This window comes from Falco biarmicus, chromosome 7 (assembly GCF_023638135.1).
Source record: "Falco biarmicus isolate bFalBia1 chromosome 7, bFalBia1.pri, whole genome shotgun sequence".
In the NCBI taxonomy this organism is placed as follows: Eukaryota; Metazoa; Chordata; class Aves; order Falconiformes; family Falconidae; genus Falco; species Falco biarmicus.
Genome location: NC_079294.1, coordinates 30,930,696 through 30,946,660, shown reverse-complemented (window position 1 = coordinate 30,946,660; position 15,965 = coordinate 30,930,696). Strand labels below are relative to the sequence as shown.

Sequence of the window (15,965 nt, the reverse complement as noted above, 5' to 3'; positions counted from 1 at the left end):
TAATTGCTCCTCTAGGCATCCTAGCAACATTTTCAAAAGATGTTGGACGTTGTGCAATAAAGCTGTTCTGCAGCACTGTGGGAGGAGGCAACTGGCCACAGTCTCAGATGGTGGACAGAATTACAACGGGTTATGTCAGGAAAGCATGACGTTAAACGTGCATTTGAAAAGGGGAGAAAACAAAAAATAATAGGCACAGACTGAATTATAGCAGCTTTCCATAATGAAGTGTGTGGACCCCACCCAGCATCTGTGGCAGAGGAGGGAAGGTGTCTGCTAAACCCAGAGGTTATGTTGGGAATGGAAAAAGCCAGGCTCCAGCTGAGAGTAGGACAGGGAGGATGAGAAACAGTTTCATGTTTCTCCCAGCAAAACCTCAAGGGATAAAGATTACTGCTGCAAAAACTTTAATGGTAGTAAAAGCCTCTGGCTGCAGAAGTTGTTTATAACAAAGGTGTATTAACCACTTAGAGACTTCAGCTGAAAAGGACTCCATGATTTCACTGAAATTTAAGTTGCAAAACCCTTTTTTTCTCTCTCAAAAGCCCCTGTATCAGAAAACTTAATTTAGTGGCTACACATGGAGTTGACTGCGAGATGTTGTATGCTGTGTGCTGGCCTTTTCCTGATAACACCCTGCTTTTAGGTCTGACAGCTGAGTTCATCACTTGGCTATTGCAGTATACGCTGAATTTTAACTCTGATCATAAGTACTTCACGTTAGTTTCTGAACCTAAAATATTTCACAAGCAGTCATGTCAGAAGCTTGCTTGCAGAGCTGGGGAAGCTATTTGCAATCATCAACTGCTTAACTGCATTTAATCTTTTGCAGACTAGGCAAGAACTACTAAGCAACAATGTTTTCACTTTTTTGCTTGAAAGATTTCAGTGTGCTCTGCGCAAACATGATTCAGCTTCTGAACTGCTTATTTTTAACATGGAAGTTGGCATGATTCAGTAAGCGTGCACAAGTGGTGGGATCAGGTTTCTGATGCAAAGGATCCCGAGGGAGAATGAAGGCTTGATTTATGCAAAGTTGCAGCCTCCATCAGCATTCTGGCTTAGAACCTTGTTCGCTGGAGTATTTGCACAAAGTGAAGGAAAAGAGACTTCATCGGTTTGAAAGCTTTTGCAGATATAAAGAATTACTTAAGAACATTTGTGTCTGTATTTATACATGGAGTTTTCATTGTTTCAGCTCTGCTTCCTAAAGGTTTGATAACATGTCTTCCTGCTTGTAGCTATTTCTATGGTCTTTTCTGGCTACTCCTCTTTCACTCAGAAAAACACTGGGAAGTTAGTTGTAATCCAATAGCACAAACAGCCTCAGCAATAAGTGAAAAAGTGCGCGGTGCAGAGGTTCAAAACAGATGAGACAGGCCTCACTGGGGGATATGAGAGGTGAAGCATAGCCCAGACTAATAAATTCTGCTCTCTTGGCTCTGCATGGGTCTGCTCAAGTGTCTCAGCCCAGCATTTCTGGAGCTGAGAGTGCCGCGGTTTGGCACAGACAGCCAAAACCAGCCCAGTTTACTCGCTTGGTCTTAGTATGGGGGGTGCCCGGGGTGGGGGCAGCACGGGGAGGCAAGGGCAGCTGCAAAACACCAGGAACTGGTGAGGATGAGTGGCTGCAATGAGTCTGGGATGGACATGGAGGAGAGAGGGGCCAAGAGCAGGCGTCAGTGAGGCATGGGAACAGCACCAGGTTTCTCAAGCAAGGTTTAGTGACAGAAAGATTAGTAAGTGGTAGAGCAGAGCATGGGGCTCTATGCTGCCAGGAAGCTGGCAGAGAAGGAAGATTGTATTTGCAGCTGACAGAGGGTCTAGGGAGCAAAGAACAGAGGCAAACTGGTTTTACTGCTGATCTTCAGACTAGATTTGTTTGGGACAAAAGTCTTCTGAGGGAGGGGGGAGGTTTGTTTCCGACTAAAAAAATCACAGCACAGTAATGTTCTCCCCCTCCATACAAAATCAGGTCAGCCACATCCCTTACCATGTGCAGCTGAATTTTGTGCTTATTGAAACAAAATTCCCGATTTTCAAGCAGCTGGAAGCAGAATGGAAGGTGTGTCCCAAACCATCGAAAGAGACCTGGGGATGAGAAGAGGGCCCCGCAAATTACAGAGGACAGCCTTGCCTTGAGAAAGAAGGAAAGTAGCCTTGCAAACTGGTTTTTTTTCCTTTAACTGCCTTGTCAAAAGTACCATTTGTAATGTCCTTTCCTTCGTTGGAGAGGTAATCTACAGTCCCAAAGGCTAGCTACTGCCGCACTGCTGACTCCAGCGGCTGGAGAGCTGCTCAGGCAGACCTGGAATTCGTTGAAGAGCTTTAAAACCCCTTGAGCATGAAAATGCTGACATAACTCGATAGCAGCAAGCTGCATACAGGGACCTTAGCAGCAGCTGAACAATGCACTGCTGTGAACAGTGGAAACAAAGCTGTTCAATCACAGAAATTAATTCAGTGAGATGCCTTGAAATGCGCACTTAATGTGCACCTCAGGAGGACTCAGGTAATTTTGGAAGCATATCAGGTTATGCGTATTTCCTTAAAATAGTGACCCACACATAATTTCATGATCTCTCTTAAGAGGAACCAGAGCCGCTCCGCTATACGATACCCCAGAACTGTGCGACTGCCTGTGCAGAGATAACAGAGATGCTTTGTTAGCTCAAATACTACGAGTCTGTGCTTTTGGCAAAGGGTCTCCCCTTACAGTGGCTCTGGAACTCAGAGTAGCTGTGCTACGCTGCATGATGACAGGTATGAAATTCTTAGTTAACACCAGGTCCATGGTGCTATGAAATTTGAAATAAACTGTATCATCATAGAAAAACTATAGTTTCAGTGGATGGGGAATCCACCAAAGGCTGCAGTTCAAGAGCTATTGGGGCAACTGTGTGAAACTTCACTGACTGGAAATTTTAACACTTTTAGAGTGTAAACAGCATTTCCTCGAGGAAATACCCCCTTTTTCCTGTTAATGCAGCCCCGCTTCTTGCTCATATTTCCCTCCTGGGGTACTTTAGCCCTTCTGGTTCTTTATCAGAAACTGAAATTGAGGGGACGAGAGGGAGAGGAGACCACAAAACTTTTCACAAAACTTTTGCTTCCTGCAAGAAAATTTCTGAACCGATCCACCCCCGTGCGGACCCGTAAGCAATCTGTGTGTGATCCTGCAGGCTGTGCGCTCTGTGCCTCTCCCGTGCCTATGAGAAGCCTAACTTGACAGGGATCCATATTCCAGCTGGACACGGCATTTACTAAGAACGTTGTAAAAAGATAAAAATTCGCTTTTCCTCTCTAAAGTATAGGCCTGGTTATGCTTCTAGCCAAGCCAGGGGTGGCTTTGGTCCTGCCTTTGCCAGTGTAACGGTCCAGCGAGCAACAAGGAAAAGCTACCGGCGGCTGTTTGGAGAGAAGCCTGCCCCCGTGAGCGGCTCGGGTGAGGCGGTGAGGCCCGAGGCCGCGGGGAACTCCCCCCCGCGCCGGGCCGGTGAGTAAGCGCTGCGGGCGCGCACCTGGCGGGCGCGGGAAGGGCCGGCGGCGGCCGGCAGGCGCCGGGCGGGAGGGGAGGAGAGGCCTGGGCGGGAGAGGCACCGAGCGGCAGCGCCGGAGCGGGGCAGTCCCGCCGGAGCCGCGGGCAGCAGACGGCAGCCGCGGGCGGGCTGAGGGGCGGCGGGGCGCTCCGGGCAGGTACCGCGCCGGGGGAGCTGGGCTGGGCCGGGGCGGGCGGCAGCGGGGGGCCCGGGCCGGAGCCCCAGCCCGGGGCGGCCCTGAGCGGGACGCGGGCAGCGCGGGGCGGCAGGTGCGGGCGGCGGGGCCGGGCGCCGCGCCGGGAGCAGCCCGAGGCCCCGCGGTGGCGGCCGCCGCTGGAGCCCGGCACACGGCACCGAGGCGGCGCGCGTGTCCCCTGCGGGCGGGCGCTGGAAGCGGTGCCTTGCTGCCTTGCCGGGCCCTCGGCGGAGGGGAACGGTGGGCTCTGCAGTGCCGGCCGGGCCCTGTGCCGACCCCGGCAGCCCCGTGACGCGTGGCGACCTCAGGGTGGCGGCACTGCAGGGCGAGGGGAGCAAAACCCGCGGGGGCGGCCGGCTCCCGGGCTGTCCTGCCGGAGTGACTCCTCCGTGTGTGTCACTGATGGGACCGAATACAAGATAGCTGCCTTCTGCGCTTATACTTGGAGTATTTAAACGTGAATACACAGCGGTACTTCTGCAATTAGTAAGTTATTATTTTCTCACTGTGCATATAAGGCTCCCGAGAAACAAAAACTAACAGCCTTTTTTACAAACCCTGATGTTTCACTTGATGCATACAGATGGGTACACTGAGTGGGGCAGCGTGGTTTTAACGCCAGAATTCTTTAAGGATGGCAGGGTATTGATGTACGTGCTTTTTCTTGGTAGGCTGAAGCCTGGCGGCCTGGCGCGGGTGGCAGAAGGTGGTGTCAGGGCAATGTGTGACAGGGCTGTGCCACCGCCCTGCAGTGCCGGGGGGGATTGCAGTGAAGGAGGACCTTGCAGTGCCAGGGGTTTGTTTGCATATGGCGGTATGAGTTTAAATTTGACGTTGTGCTTCCAGGATTTGGCTTGGGATGATGGGCTATACTGTCTGTCAGGTGATGGACCTTGATAAATGGAGGCACGTAGGAAAATAGTAAAGATACTGAACTACTACAGAATTAAAGCTTCATGTAAATTACGTCCAGGATTAAATTGTACTTAAGACAGTCTCACACTGGTATTGCTATAAGAAAATATCCTTGTAACATCCAAATATTCTGTATGAATTAACAGCTAAAAATTATTATAGGCAAGAAATAATTAATTGGATCACCTTCTCCAGGAACACTTCAGGTAATTAGAGATACAGTTTATCCAAAACTCAGAAGGAAGTTGTGACTATAGCTAGAGTTTCCCTTCTGTACTGGATGAAATTAGCATCAGAAAATACGTTTTGTTTACTGAAGTTTTAACCTGCTGTCTCCAAGAGTGCTGTTAAAGGAGCACGCCTGATTGTAAGCAGTTTCAAACTGTCCTGTTCAAAAGCCACAGTGTAACTCTATAATGCATACCATACGGCTGGGTTCCTGGGTGGTTCAGATCACTGATCAGCAGTCTGAAATAAATGTAATCTTAAATTAAGCTGATCTTGTAACTTTCCTTCAGTGTGGAAATGTGCCCAATGACTCATGTGACGCATTTCCCTAGATAAGAAAACAAAGGTTGATATGGTGGCCATTCCTACAATGAACACTTCCAGTCAGTGCCATTGTAATTGTGCAGGAAGAGAACTAGATCTCAAGGGGGATGTACACTGGGCCACAGCTGTCAAGTGCCTGGGCATCTAAATGATCCTGTGGGCACCCACTCCTCAGAGCTAGATCCTTGCAGTCCTAACCCTTGGTCTCTGATCTGTGCAGGCTCAGTTTTTTCCTGGTAATATTCGCTGAATGCATTGAGGTCTGCTGCTTGATATGCCTTTAGTTTTGACAGTGTTGATTAGTTAGGTGCCCAAGCTGTCCAGGGATCCAAAAGAAAGGTGTTCTTGACAAGTTGCTCTTGGAGAGCCCAAGTGTCTTTGAATTACATATAGATGATCAAGACCACTTAAAAAACATGCAGGGGAATATATTTCCATGCTTTTTTTTCTCCTCTCCTTATTCTTTCTAGGCTTTGTCTAGAGCTGTTACCCTGATGTGAAGAGCCAAGTTCTGAATTTGTCTTTCATTTCTCAGGAGAGTGCTAGAGCCATAAACTTGTGTGTTGTTCTGGGCTGGTGGTCTCTGACTCCTTACTTATGAAACCATTTTGCCTTGCTTTCAATACAGAAATATTCATTAGGTGAGCTGTGATCCTACAGCTCAGTAGCTATGGCATGAATCCAGGAGTGGAGAGGTTTGATTTCTGGTCCTTTTTCCAGCTGTATGTTAAATATTAAAATATATATTTACAGAATACATATGTTTAAGTAATATTACATTTCAAGAAAAATGTATTTATTATTGAAGTTCCCCTTGATTCTTGCAAATACTTATAAAAATCACACCTACTGAAAACACTGCACCCAAAGGGTATGTTGGACTCTACAGAAGTCCCATCAATTCCACTGCCCTTCCCTGCACTTGATTTAGGTGATGGATCCCTAGGTGATTAAGTCCTCTTTCTCCTTATGCTATGGAAAGAAGGAATGTGAGCAGGATTGTTCAGTCAGTCATGCGTGTGTAGGCTATTAATTTACAGTGTTAGAGAAAAAGTTCAAGACTCTGGCCTCTTTGTCTTTGTTGTAATCGTTAAGCTCAGTCTTCTTACTTGTTTGTTCTGACACTTGTGTTTTCATATCAGCTGGTTGGCTTTTCCCTCAGCCTCTGTTCATCATACTTGTAGGTGTTTTAGTTTCAGATGCGTGTTACTCTGAATGCACTCTCCAGGGTTGTGGCTTGGCTGTGAAAAGGGCAGTCCTGCTCTGGCCCCTGTTTTCCTCACTGTGCATTCTGACCCCACCTTGTGCAGTCAACCGCAGGGGGAGTTGAAAACCTACTTTTTTTTTAAAAAAAATAAAATGTTATCTTGGTGGTTTAGGTTTGCATCATCTAATCAGTGAGCTGGGCCAACTCATCATGCAGCTGCATGTTTACTAGATCCACAGGAATGGTTGTAGGCAAGAGGGAACCGAGCTGCCCTTCTCGTAGCAGCCAGACCTTTAGGCAATTTCAGTTCAGGCAGATGCAGCCCCCATATGTGGTGGGCAGAGCCAGAGGACCTGCCTTAGAACGGCAGCCTCTGCTAGGAAGCCAGGCTTTGGCTAGCTTTGGCTTATACCAGAAGTACCCTTTGACTTTGGTGGAAACATTTAGTGAACTTGTTTGCTTGATTAAAATGCTATTTACTTAATTTAGTGAATCTTGCATGATGCATATCCTGACCTATTGCTCCCCTCTTCGGACTTTTGTTTAATTTTATAAAAGAACAACTTTGTTTACACTGAATTGGTGTCTCCCAAGATACCTTAAATCTGGTAAATATTCTCTAAGTAGGGCAACACCCAATCTCTGTCAGCAGAGAACCTAAGATCTCATCTCCTTAAAGTGAAAGGCAAAGCGGGCTTTGACTTTTAAGTAGGACAGCATGAGTCTGGGTTAAGGCATGTTGTCATTCTGATTAGTAATGCTATTCAGGCTTCACCAGAAAGATTGCTTATGCAGAGAAAAATTGTGTTGATAGTCTTCTGCAGCCAGAATGAATCTTCAGACCTAAAATGAGGAGCCTCATGTGGGAAGAGGTTCAAATCCTGGGTTTGATTTGAGCTCGTTTGTGTTGCATCATATCTCTTACTCATGTTAATACATCAGACTGTGCAGAATTAGTGAGGACACTTCTCTTAAGCTTAGTATGAGTATTTGTTTGCCTGTCATCACCACTGAAGTTGACATGAATTCAGTGCCAAAAAAAAATTTATGTCAGCAATCTGATGCTTATCTTTCCTGTAAATTTTACCCTGGTGATTTTGTTACGAAGCTTTGTTTCCCAGTGATTTAATAGCCACACTTAAACTGGGGAGAACAGATACTAGGTCCCAAACGAAGGCCCTTGGTGTCTGGGAGATTCATGTGTTCATTGCAATGAGCTTTGGGTCTGGCCTGAAACTCAAGTTCTGGAGTTGATGCTTTGGCAATTAAACCAACTTTGAAGTCCAAAAAAGCAGTCTATAAGGACCCGTGACCCAGTGGCCTCAAAACCTATTGGGCACTTAAGTCAATTTGGCACCTATGCTTTGGAGCCTGGAACCTGGATGTGGACTCGTACTGTGTGCTCCAGCCTGGGCAGATGGGCAGGAGGCTTGGCAGGAGCTAGAGGGGGCAGATAAAGAAGGGCTAAGGGGGGGTTCTCTTTACAAAATTCAGGCATCCAGTCCACTGTGTGTGTATCTGTTCGGTGAGAAAAGCGCCTGCCATACAGGGAGGAGGGTTAGGCTGAGGTTTAAAATAGCTTGAGCTAGCAGTGCTTCCGTGGTTAGCGGTGAAATGATCCAAAAACACGCTGTGTTTCCTGTTTCTGAGATGCATGAAATGTTGTTTAGCACTGATCTTCTAGGTGACAACGAAACATTCTGATGACCAGTTTCATTTCACAGTAGAGGAAAATTCAAAACCTTTCAGGTCTGAGTTGGGGTTTTGGTGGTTTTGTTTTTCCGATTTCCTTTTGCGAAATGGGATTGTTGGCCTCTGGGTTGGGAACTCTCTGTCAGTCTCCTGTTCAGGTTCTCTGTCTGCTCAGCAGTGACCGGAGTAGCTAAAAAGTTTCCTCCATGAAACCTTGATTAAATACAGACCATCTCCCTGAATCATCCTGTCTTTTGTTCAGTTCAGTGGTATGTGTATTTCCAGATCTAGTTTCACCAATGTGTGAAGTCATGGGTCAGAAACCTCTTGTGAAGAGTGTTGATTTAAACTCCACAAGATTAAAAAAAAAAACATACATTGATGGTGTAGCTATTGTTCCCTTTGTTGTTAAGCAAACCTTTCCTGAGGGAAAAAAGGGAATGGCAAGTTCATGCTGCCAACTTCTGCTCTCAGGGCTGCTGTCCTCCCAGAAGGGAGCGGAGCTCCACCACCACGCCCCATAGCTGTAGCAGCATTTGGCCAACAACAATTGGGATGTTAGATGCTCCCATAAAATTGAGACAGTTCTGATTTCTTCTGGGTTTTCCCAAAGTCGATGCAAAATTCTTTTGAAATATCTCTTTTGTGCAGTGCCTTGTTACCACTCATTTGCCTGAGCTGCCAGCTACTCCAGCCAGTACAGCTCTCTGAGAGGCACTGCACAGGCTGTTGAAAGTGGTTGTGGGCCTCTGGTCTGGGAGGATTCAAAGCAAAAAAAGAGTAGTTGTACTTTATAAGGATGGGCTCCTCCTGGGCTTTTAAAGTGTGTTTAAAGCTTCCTGAGCTCAGTGCCTGTGCCCTGCAAAGCTGTACTCCCAGTCTGTTTTGGATTTGAATTAATTAAGATCAGTTCCCATTTCCTGTTCTCGAGTCACTTATTTAATCTTTTTTCATATATGAGATGTACTGCAGTCACCTATTCCCTTTCTTAATCTCAGCCACAGTCTTTTTTATACAACTTACATCCTTCCTCTCAGCCCAATGCTGTAACTGGTTATAGAGTGACAGTGCGGAGCAGAGCTGCTGAACAGGGAATCCTCATCCTGTAGAAACTTCATAATCTAAAGCTTTTTGTTTTCGTCATGAAACAGGATAATTATTATACGTAAAATAACTATTAAATAGTTAATGTAAAATAACTAATAAAAACCTGCTTAACCTAAACCAAGGCAGTAGGGGTGTGGGGGTATATATACATACATACATACATACATACATACATATATATATGTAAAGAAATATTCCATCCTGAGTCTTGTAGGTATTCAGGGTTCCCTTAAAATGGTTTAATGGTAATGAAATTGTATTTTTCCATGCAAAACTGTTTGGGTTTTCTTCTTATTTCATACATACAGGAGGAGCTATTTTTTGTTAGCTGTCTGGATATTATATCTGTATCCATGTGTTTTTTCTGTATGGCTCTGTGGTCATGGCAGAGGCTCAGGAGTCCTGGATGCCATTCAGCGCTCTCTTTCAGTATTGCATTGAGATGGTTTCCAAGGGCCATCTTTTCAAAGGTAGACACGTTTAGCCATGTTAGGGAACTCCACTGCACAGGCAGATGCTCTTGCCTAAAATACCTTCTTCTTGGCTGTCCTGTTGAAAAACGCATCCAGATGTTTCCAGTTCTTTTCGGTATCGGGGCTGTGGAGGGACTGCTGACAGTTCTATTTTTGTGGCTTCCTGGCATTACTGCAGAAGGAGAAAAAATCGGATTAAAAACTGACACAGAATACATAAAGAAATTCTGAAGTTCTAAGTTAGATTGTAAAGTAACTATTGGTGATTGTCATGATTTTTTCCTAATCTGCTTAGAGCAAAAGACTTATCTTATGTTGAATTCTTTCCATGTTCTCATCAAAAGCCAAGTTCCTTTTACAGAGATTTCAGTCTCTTAAGTTTTATTTTCTGGTGTCCTGACTTCAACTCTTGCTTTGCTGTTTTCCGTCTGAGTCCAAAATCATCCGCAGTCCAACATAATGGATTTATTCTTTTGTGTTTACTGCCCCAATACATACCATATTGTACATCCTTGTCCAAGTCAGTGAATTTATCTATAGTGCACAGGAACAGTGTTGTCAGTTTAGTAATTGAATGAATTGGTTACTTGCCTAACACAGCATTAGGAAGAAACACTCTCTCCATCAACTTTTACAGCCCAGAACATAGGGGATTCAGCATATTAAGATCCCAAGTTTTAAGCTTTATCATGGGATAGATTTATAATGTTCCCTTCTTAATTCAAGTATAAATCTTGCGTGCGAAAAATTGGCTCAGATTTATGAAAATTGTTCTTTTGGCCCTTGTAAATGATATTATTAATCTTCTGCACACTGGGGCAGGCTTGGATTAAGTCTGCATTTAAGGGCTGCAGGTGCAAGGCTATAGTGCTGAGCCAGAGTCAGGGTGTCCCTTGGGGCTGTGTCAGGGGATGACTTTGGATCGTGTACTTGTGCCAGGGCTTGTTCCCCTTCTCCAAGGGGTGCCTTGAAAGCAGAGGCAGTTGTTCCTGTAGCACAGTCACTCAAGCACACACACCTGCTCAGCTTTATTTTTCTTCAGGGAAGTAGGCAAGAGCAATTACTTCTTCTTTGTGACACACTGTGGTGGTCTGTGCCGGGGCTGCCTGTGCAGATGCGCTGAAGGCTATTTGGCCTCCTCCAGTCTGGAGCCCTGGGAAGAAGCAGCTGTTGAGCTGAAGGGAAACCACAGCTAGATTGCAAAAGCGCTCTTTTTGTAGGGTTCAACTCAGGGCCTGTGTGAAGTGAGACATACATTAGATCATCTTTGTCTGGGCAGAGAAGCTGGAAGGAGAAGGGAAGATTGCAGTGGGACACGGTACGGTCTCTCACAACAGCATGTAGAAAGACACGGCTGTTCCAGGCAAAGCTTCTGCCCTGGTTCAGTTAGAGCTAGACCTCTTTGGCAGGAGAACATACAAAGCAGCTCATGGGATCACAGTGAGCTCTGCTTTTACTGCTATGACAACAGCTCAGCTAAGAGTTGACTTCCGAGTTGGTTTTCTTTGCCTCAGGAGAAGCCTGCTAAAGCTCAGTAAGTAATATTTTCTACAATTGTCACATCCCAGCTGATAGCAGTGAAGTATTGAGCACTCCTGCTGATGAAAAGGGTTAACTTTATGTTCAACTGTTACCTCTAGGAGACCCCAGCAAACAGTATCTTACTTGCACGCTCAGGCAGTCACCAGAGGGACCATGGAGATGCTGTCTGTATGCTGCCATCCTCCTCCACTTGCTCAGGATATCGCCAGGAGGATGCCAAGGCAATGGTTGACCAGTAGCAGTTTGGGATCTCAATACAGTGCTGCAGGAATGAGAGCAGTCTTGCCTTTGCAAATATTAATTAATGAAATATATTCTCACCTCATGTTATCCTATGACATGGTTGAGCCTGAGGTGCATAGTTTGGTTGTGGTATCAGCCTAAATAAAACTGGTCAGAGAAGTGGGATAATGTTTTGAGAAGAACTATACAAAACAGACTTGAATGGTGTGAAACCTACAGTTTTAAACTTGTCTACATGACTTGCTTTGGTCTACTTAGCTTACTGAAGAGAAATATAAGGGAAAGTTAGATCCTAATCTTTTAAGATCTGAATGAAAAAGAGATACTGCTGATAATTAACACTCTTAATATAGCAAAGACATAAAAACTGGAAATACAGTTAAAATATTAAAAGTGCAGGCGATTAGCTATTGAAATATTTTCTGAAATAAAACCCAAATGTCTTCCTGCTTACATTGCTCAGCATCGTGCTGGAGTAACTGGTTGAAATCCAGTGGTGTAAGTAACTGAGGAGGGTGGGACAAGGGCACATAATGGGCCTTCGGGTCTTCAAAAGTAAGATTCTGCTTTAGCAAACTGTAGGTGAAAAAGAGAATTCAGCAGGGCAGGACTGTGCCGGTTTGGACCAGTGGTCCGTTCAGTTCAGTTTCCTGTTTCTGGGATCAGTGAGAGGAACCTGTGACGCTTCCCCCAGTGGCCTGTTGTGCCATCATTTACAGCACGGGAAAGTGCTTCCTATGCCTAGGCCGTTAGTGGTTTGTTTGCATCACGGAGCGTGACACTTTTACCAGCAACTTTTTACCATCTGTGTCTGTTGCCAGATGTAATTGTGTAACTGCTTACAATGCCGCTAGGCTCTTTGCCCCAGGAAGGCTGTGCAACAGTCCATCATAAAATTTCCATCGTTTAACTAGGTTAATGATGCATAGTCTTTTTTTTTTTTCAGTTTTAAATATGTAATTACACTTTTTCTTCATTTATTTGCTGCACTGGGAGACCTTTGCCTGTCTTCATTATGTTTCTGTTGAACTGTTTTAAGATGTCTCTTCACAAGAATGCCTTTCTGATTGTGTCCTTGAAAAGCCGCCTTGTAACGTTTTCTTCTGTTGTGTTATTTCAGCATCTGCTTTGTGATCTACAGCTTTTAGGGTGAAATCCTCTTCTCTTTCCAGGCACAAAAGAAAGGAAAGCCTCACGTTTTCTTTGTTTCCTTGGAAGGCAGAAGAACTGGAATAATCTCTGTGTGCAAATTCCCAGAGCTTTCATGCTTTTCCCCGAGTTGCACTTGCAAGCAGAGAAGGAAGGTGTATGTACACACACACACTAGTTACTACATAAATCACTGTTGTAGGGTTCTGCTGAAACAGGCAGAGATAGGAGCCTTTTACCATGCACCTGATAGGTGTGTGCTGGCATGACATTTTTTGTTTCCTTTTTTTTTCCTCTTCCTCCAGACAACCTACTACTACCTAGGTTTATAATGAATAGGAACAGAAACTCAGACCCACTTAAAGTGACTCTCTCTCCTGTGTGGATGTTACAAATCAGACCTGCCTACAGTCCCAAATAAATAGGGCTTTTTTTTTAAACTGCGGGCTTTATGTCTTTGGCAAGTATGTGCCCATGCATGGCACTATGTGGGTAGGTGAGTGCATGGGCTGTCCTTGCTGCTACGGTAGCAAGGTACCTGGAGGCAAATTTCTCAAAACTATTTATTTAAGCTGTACTAGCGTTTACCGGTTTTGAGATTCAGTGGTCACAAGCCACCCCGCTTCAGATGAAGAGCTGCACTCCCAGATGCTCTCCCCCAGAAATAAAACTGCAAAACAGCTGGCTGTGGAAGTTAAACCTTTTGCAGCATCTGCACCGTCCAAAGAGAATCCTTCTGACCAGCAGCAGAAGTGGCTTTTGCTGTGCTGTGTTTTTGTTAATCATCTGGAGACCTGCGATGGTATTGTTACACTCTTTGAAGGACTTACAAGACTGGGATTAACTGCATCTCCTGGATCTGAAAGGCAGAAAGGCACAGAGGTAGCATAAATGTGGTGTTTGGCTGAGGTGTGAATTGGCAAGCTTGAGCTCGCTTTCTTCACAGGGCAGATCCTCAGATACCGCAAAGTGTTGTGGCTTCACTGGGGCTACTGGAGTTGTAGACACTTAGGTCATTTGAGGATCTCTCCCAAATGTGTATTAACAACTGGTCATCTCTGATTCCGGATACTTTCTTTTATACCTCCTGCTTTGTGAGGAGTTACGGCTACTAGAAATTTTGCCATGATTGTTTCTGGAGTGCAGATCTAAGAATGCATTTTATACATTTACGGCTAGCAATACATCTCGTAACGTTTGAACCTCTGGTTTAGCCAGCTTTCCTGATTTAAGATTAGTTATTTCACCTTTGTGTCTATTGTGTAATTTAAAATGTGTTACCTGATCAATTCCTATGGAGCAGTTCTGTGATTAAATGCAGTAAAATACGTAGGCAACCTACAAGCTTGTTGCAAAACATACCCTTTCATCATAAGGCAGAAAAGACCTGACAATTCTTTTCAGATTGCTTTCATCTTTTAATATTTAATATTGCAATCACCCCTTTTCTATCATGTTCTTTTTATTTAATGAGTTGTTGAAAATATTTACTTTCTTCTCCAAACTTCTCTGTCTTGTAATCCGTTCTGGAGGCATCTGGAACTGAAGTCTTTGATACTCTGTTTATCTGATTTTAGCTCATTCAAAATTTCTATCAGAGAAATCTGGAAATCATTAAGATAATTTATGCTCGCCATCTAAACCCATTAAAATAGTAGTGATTGTAATTCTCTAGGCTCTGTGTCTGTGTGGTTGGTTTTTAAACTTCGTTGTTTCCAGGATGTTCTAATAACCTTGGCTCTCCTGCCTTAAGTGTGGAAGGACTGTTGCTGAGTTACATTTGATTATCTTATTTTGGCTTGATACTAGGAAGAGAGGAATGAAAAAGCTTGCTGAAATCCATGGAAAACACCAAGAAAGAGAGAAACTTTGAGACAGAGTGACAAGATCTGGGTTCAGTTCCCTCTTCTGCTGCAAGTGATTTGATTTCTCTATCTCAGTTTTTTGTCTGAAAATCAGGAATATTTTTTTTCTCCTGTCCTTTTCCCAGTCTATTATCTCCAGAACGGAGGATGTCTTTGACATATGCATCTTGCCTAACAAAAACTGATGCCAAAACTTAGAGAGAGGGTCAAGGAGTCCTGACTTCTTGTTAAGATAGATGGTATTCCTGGGAAGTCAGTACGTTTTTGGAACTTGGTGGTGCAACTAATGAATGTCTCTACAGTTCAGGTTTTTTTGGTAAATTTATTCCCAGACAAATGCATGTTAGTACAATCTTCTAACAACTGTTAAATGATACTGAGAATTTTTGGGTAGCTGACACCAGCAAAATATTCTGGTATGTGGGAGTTTAACCTTTGATAAAAATGTCAAATTCTTTCAAGATCATGAAATACTTCTTTAATCTTATACAAGATTTTTATTCATTTTCAGTTAATAAAATATACAATAGAACCTGCTAAATTTCTCTGTGTCACACATGGTTAAGACTAAACTTTGCGTGCAGTAGAAAGTTGTATAACTACCCATAGGCAACGTGGGAAATACAGATACGAGAAAATACATGAACTGGGAGGCATGCCATCTAATTTACTGCCAGGATTGCTCTTCTGAACTAAAACAAAAAACTAAATATATTTATCTCTGTGGCTTAATTAAGTGAATTGAAACTTTAAAAAGTAATTGCGACCATCCATGTTGTAATTTCATGAACAAAGCAAAGTGCTGTAAGCAGGATAAGGGAGCACTGTGTCTAGATGATCTGTCCCTCAGCAAGTGAGGTCATTTTTTTGTAATGTGGCTGTAGTGTAAGCCTAGGAACATGAACACAGATTTTGTCACTGAAACCATTAAATTTTTAAGCTTAAAAAAACCCAAAAAGAGTAAACTGTTCTAGTCACTTACTCTTGGAATGTTCTTTTCAAAATACTGTATTTAAGCTCAAACTGGATTGGAAATTCTAAGCTATGTGTCTATATATTTTGGCATTGGCTACCAATATTGCCTTGCCTACAAAACAGTAATCTGTAAATAGTATACTCTCCTCTGTACAATAGGTAGTGATGAATTGTTTTATATTTGTTTCAGATAGAAAGAAATGTATGAATGTTTACATATTGATAAATGAGGAGAAGAAGGTAATGGTCAAAGACTATCACAGGTTACGTGCTCTTACTATGAAAAACATGGTCTTTTGTAAGGATAGAAGTGCAAATTATGAATTGCATTGTTACTGTTACATCCTCAATACCCATATGTAGCCCTTTCTTTCTAGGTAAGGCACTCAGCCCAGCGATGGAAAGGCAACTGCTTGTGACAGATGCTTTACATTTGTTTATTTGCTCACATTAATAGTTTCAGCTAAACAGTTCTGGGGAAAGAAATCACTGCCATGAACTGAATTTTCT

The 15,965-nt window shown here is 43.9% G+C and overlaps 1 protein-coding gene across 6 annotated transcripts in view; it reads left to right on the top strand.

Moving 5' to 3' along the window:
* The first annotated feature begins 3,577 nt into the window (after positions 1-3,577).
* TC2N (tandem C2 domains, nuclear) overlaps positions 3,578-15,965 on the top strand; it is a 30,897-nt gene continuing 18,509 nt past the window's right edge. For 2 of the 6 annotated variants that reach the window (XM_056346652.1, XM_056346649.1), the window contains exon 1: positions 3,578-3,696. The gene's annotated coding sequence lies outside the window, so the exon portion shown is untranslated. Of the gene's footprint in view, positions 3,697-3,846; positions 4,222-12,454; positions 13,498-15,965 lie in introns of those variants that run through there. The other 4 variants (XM_056346651.1, XM_056346653.1, XM_056346648.1 and 1 more) reach the window with 4 other exon arrangements.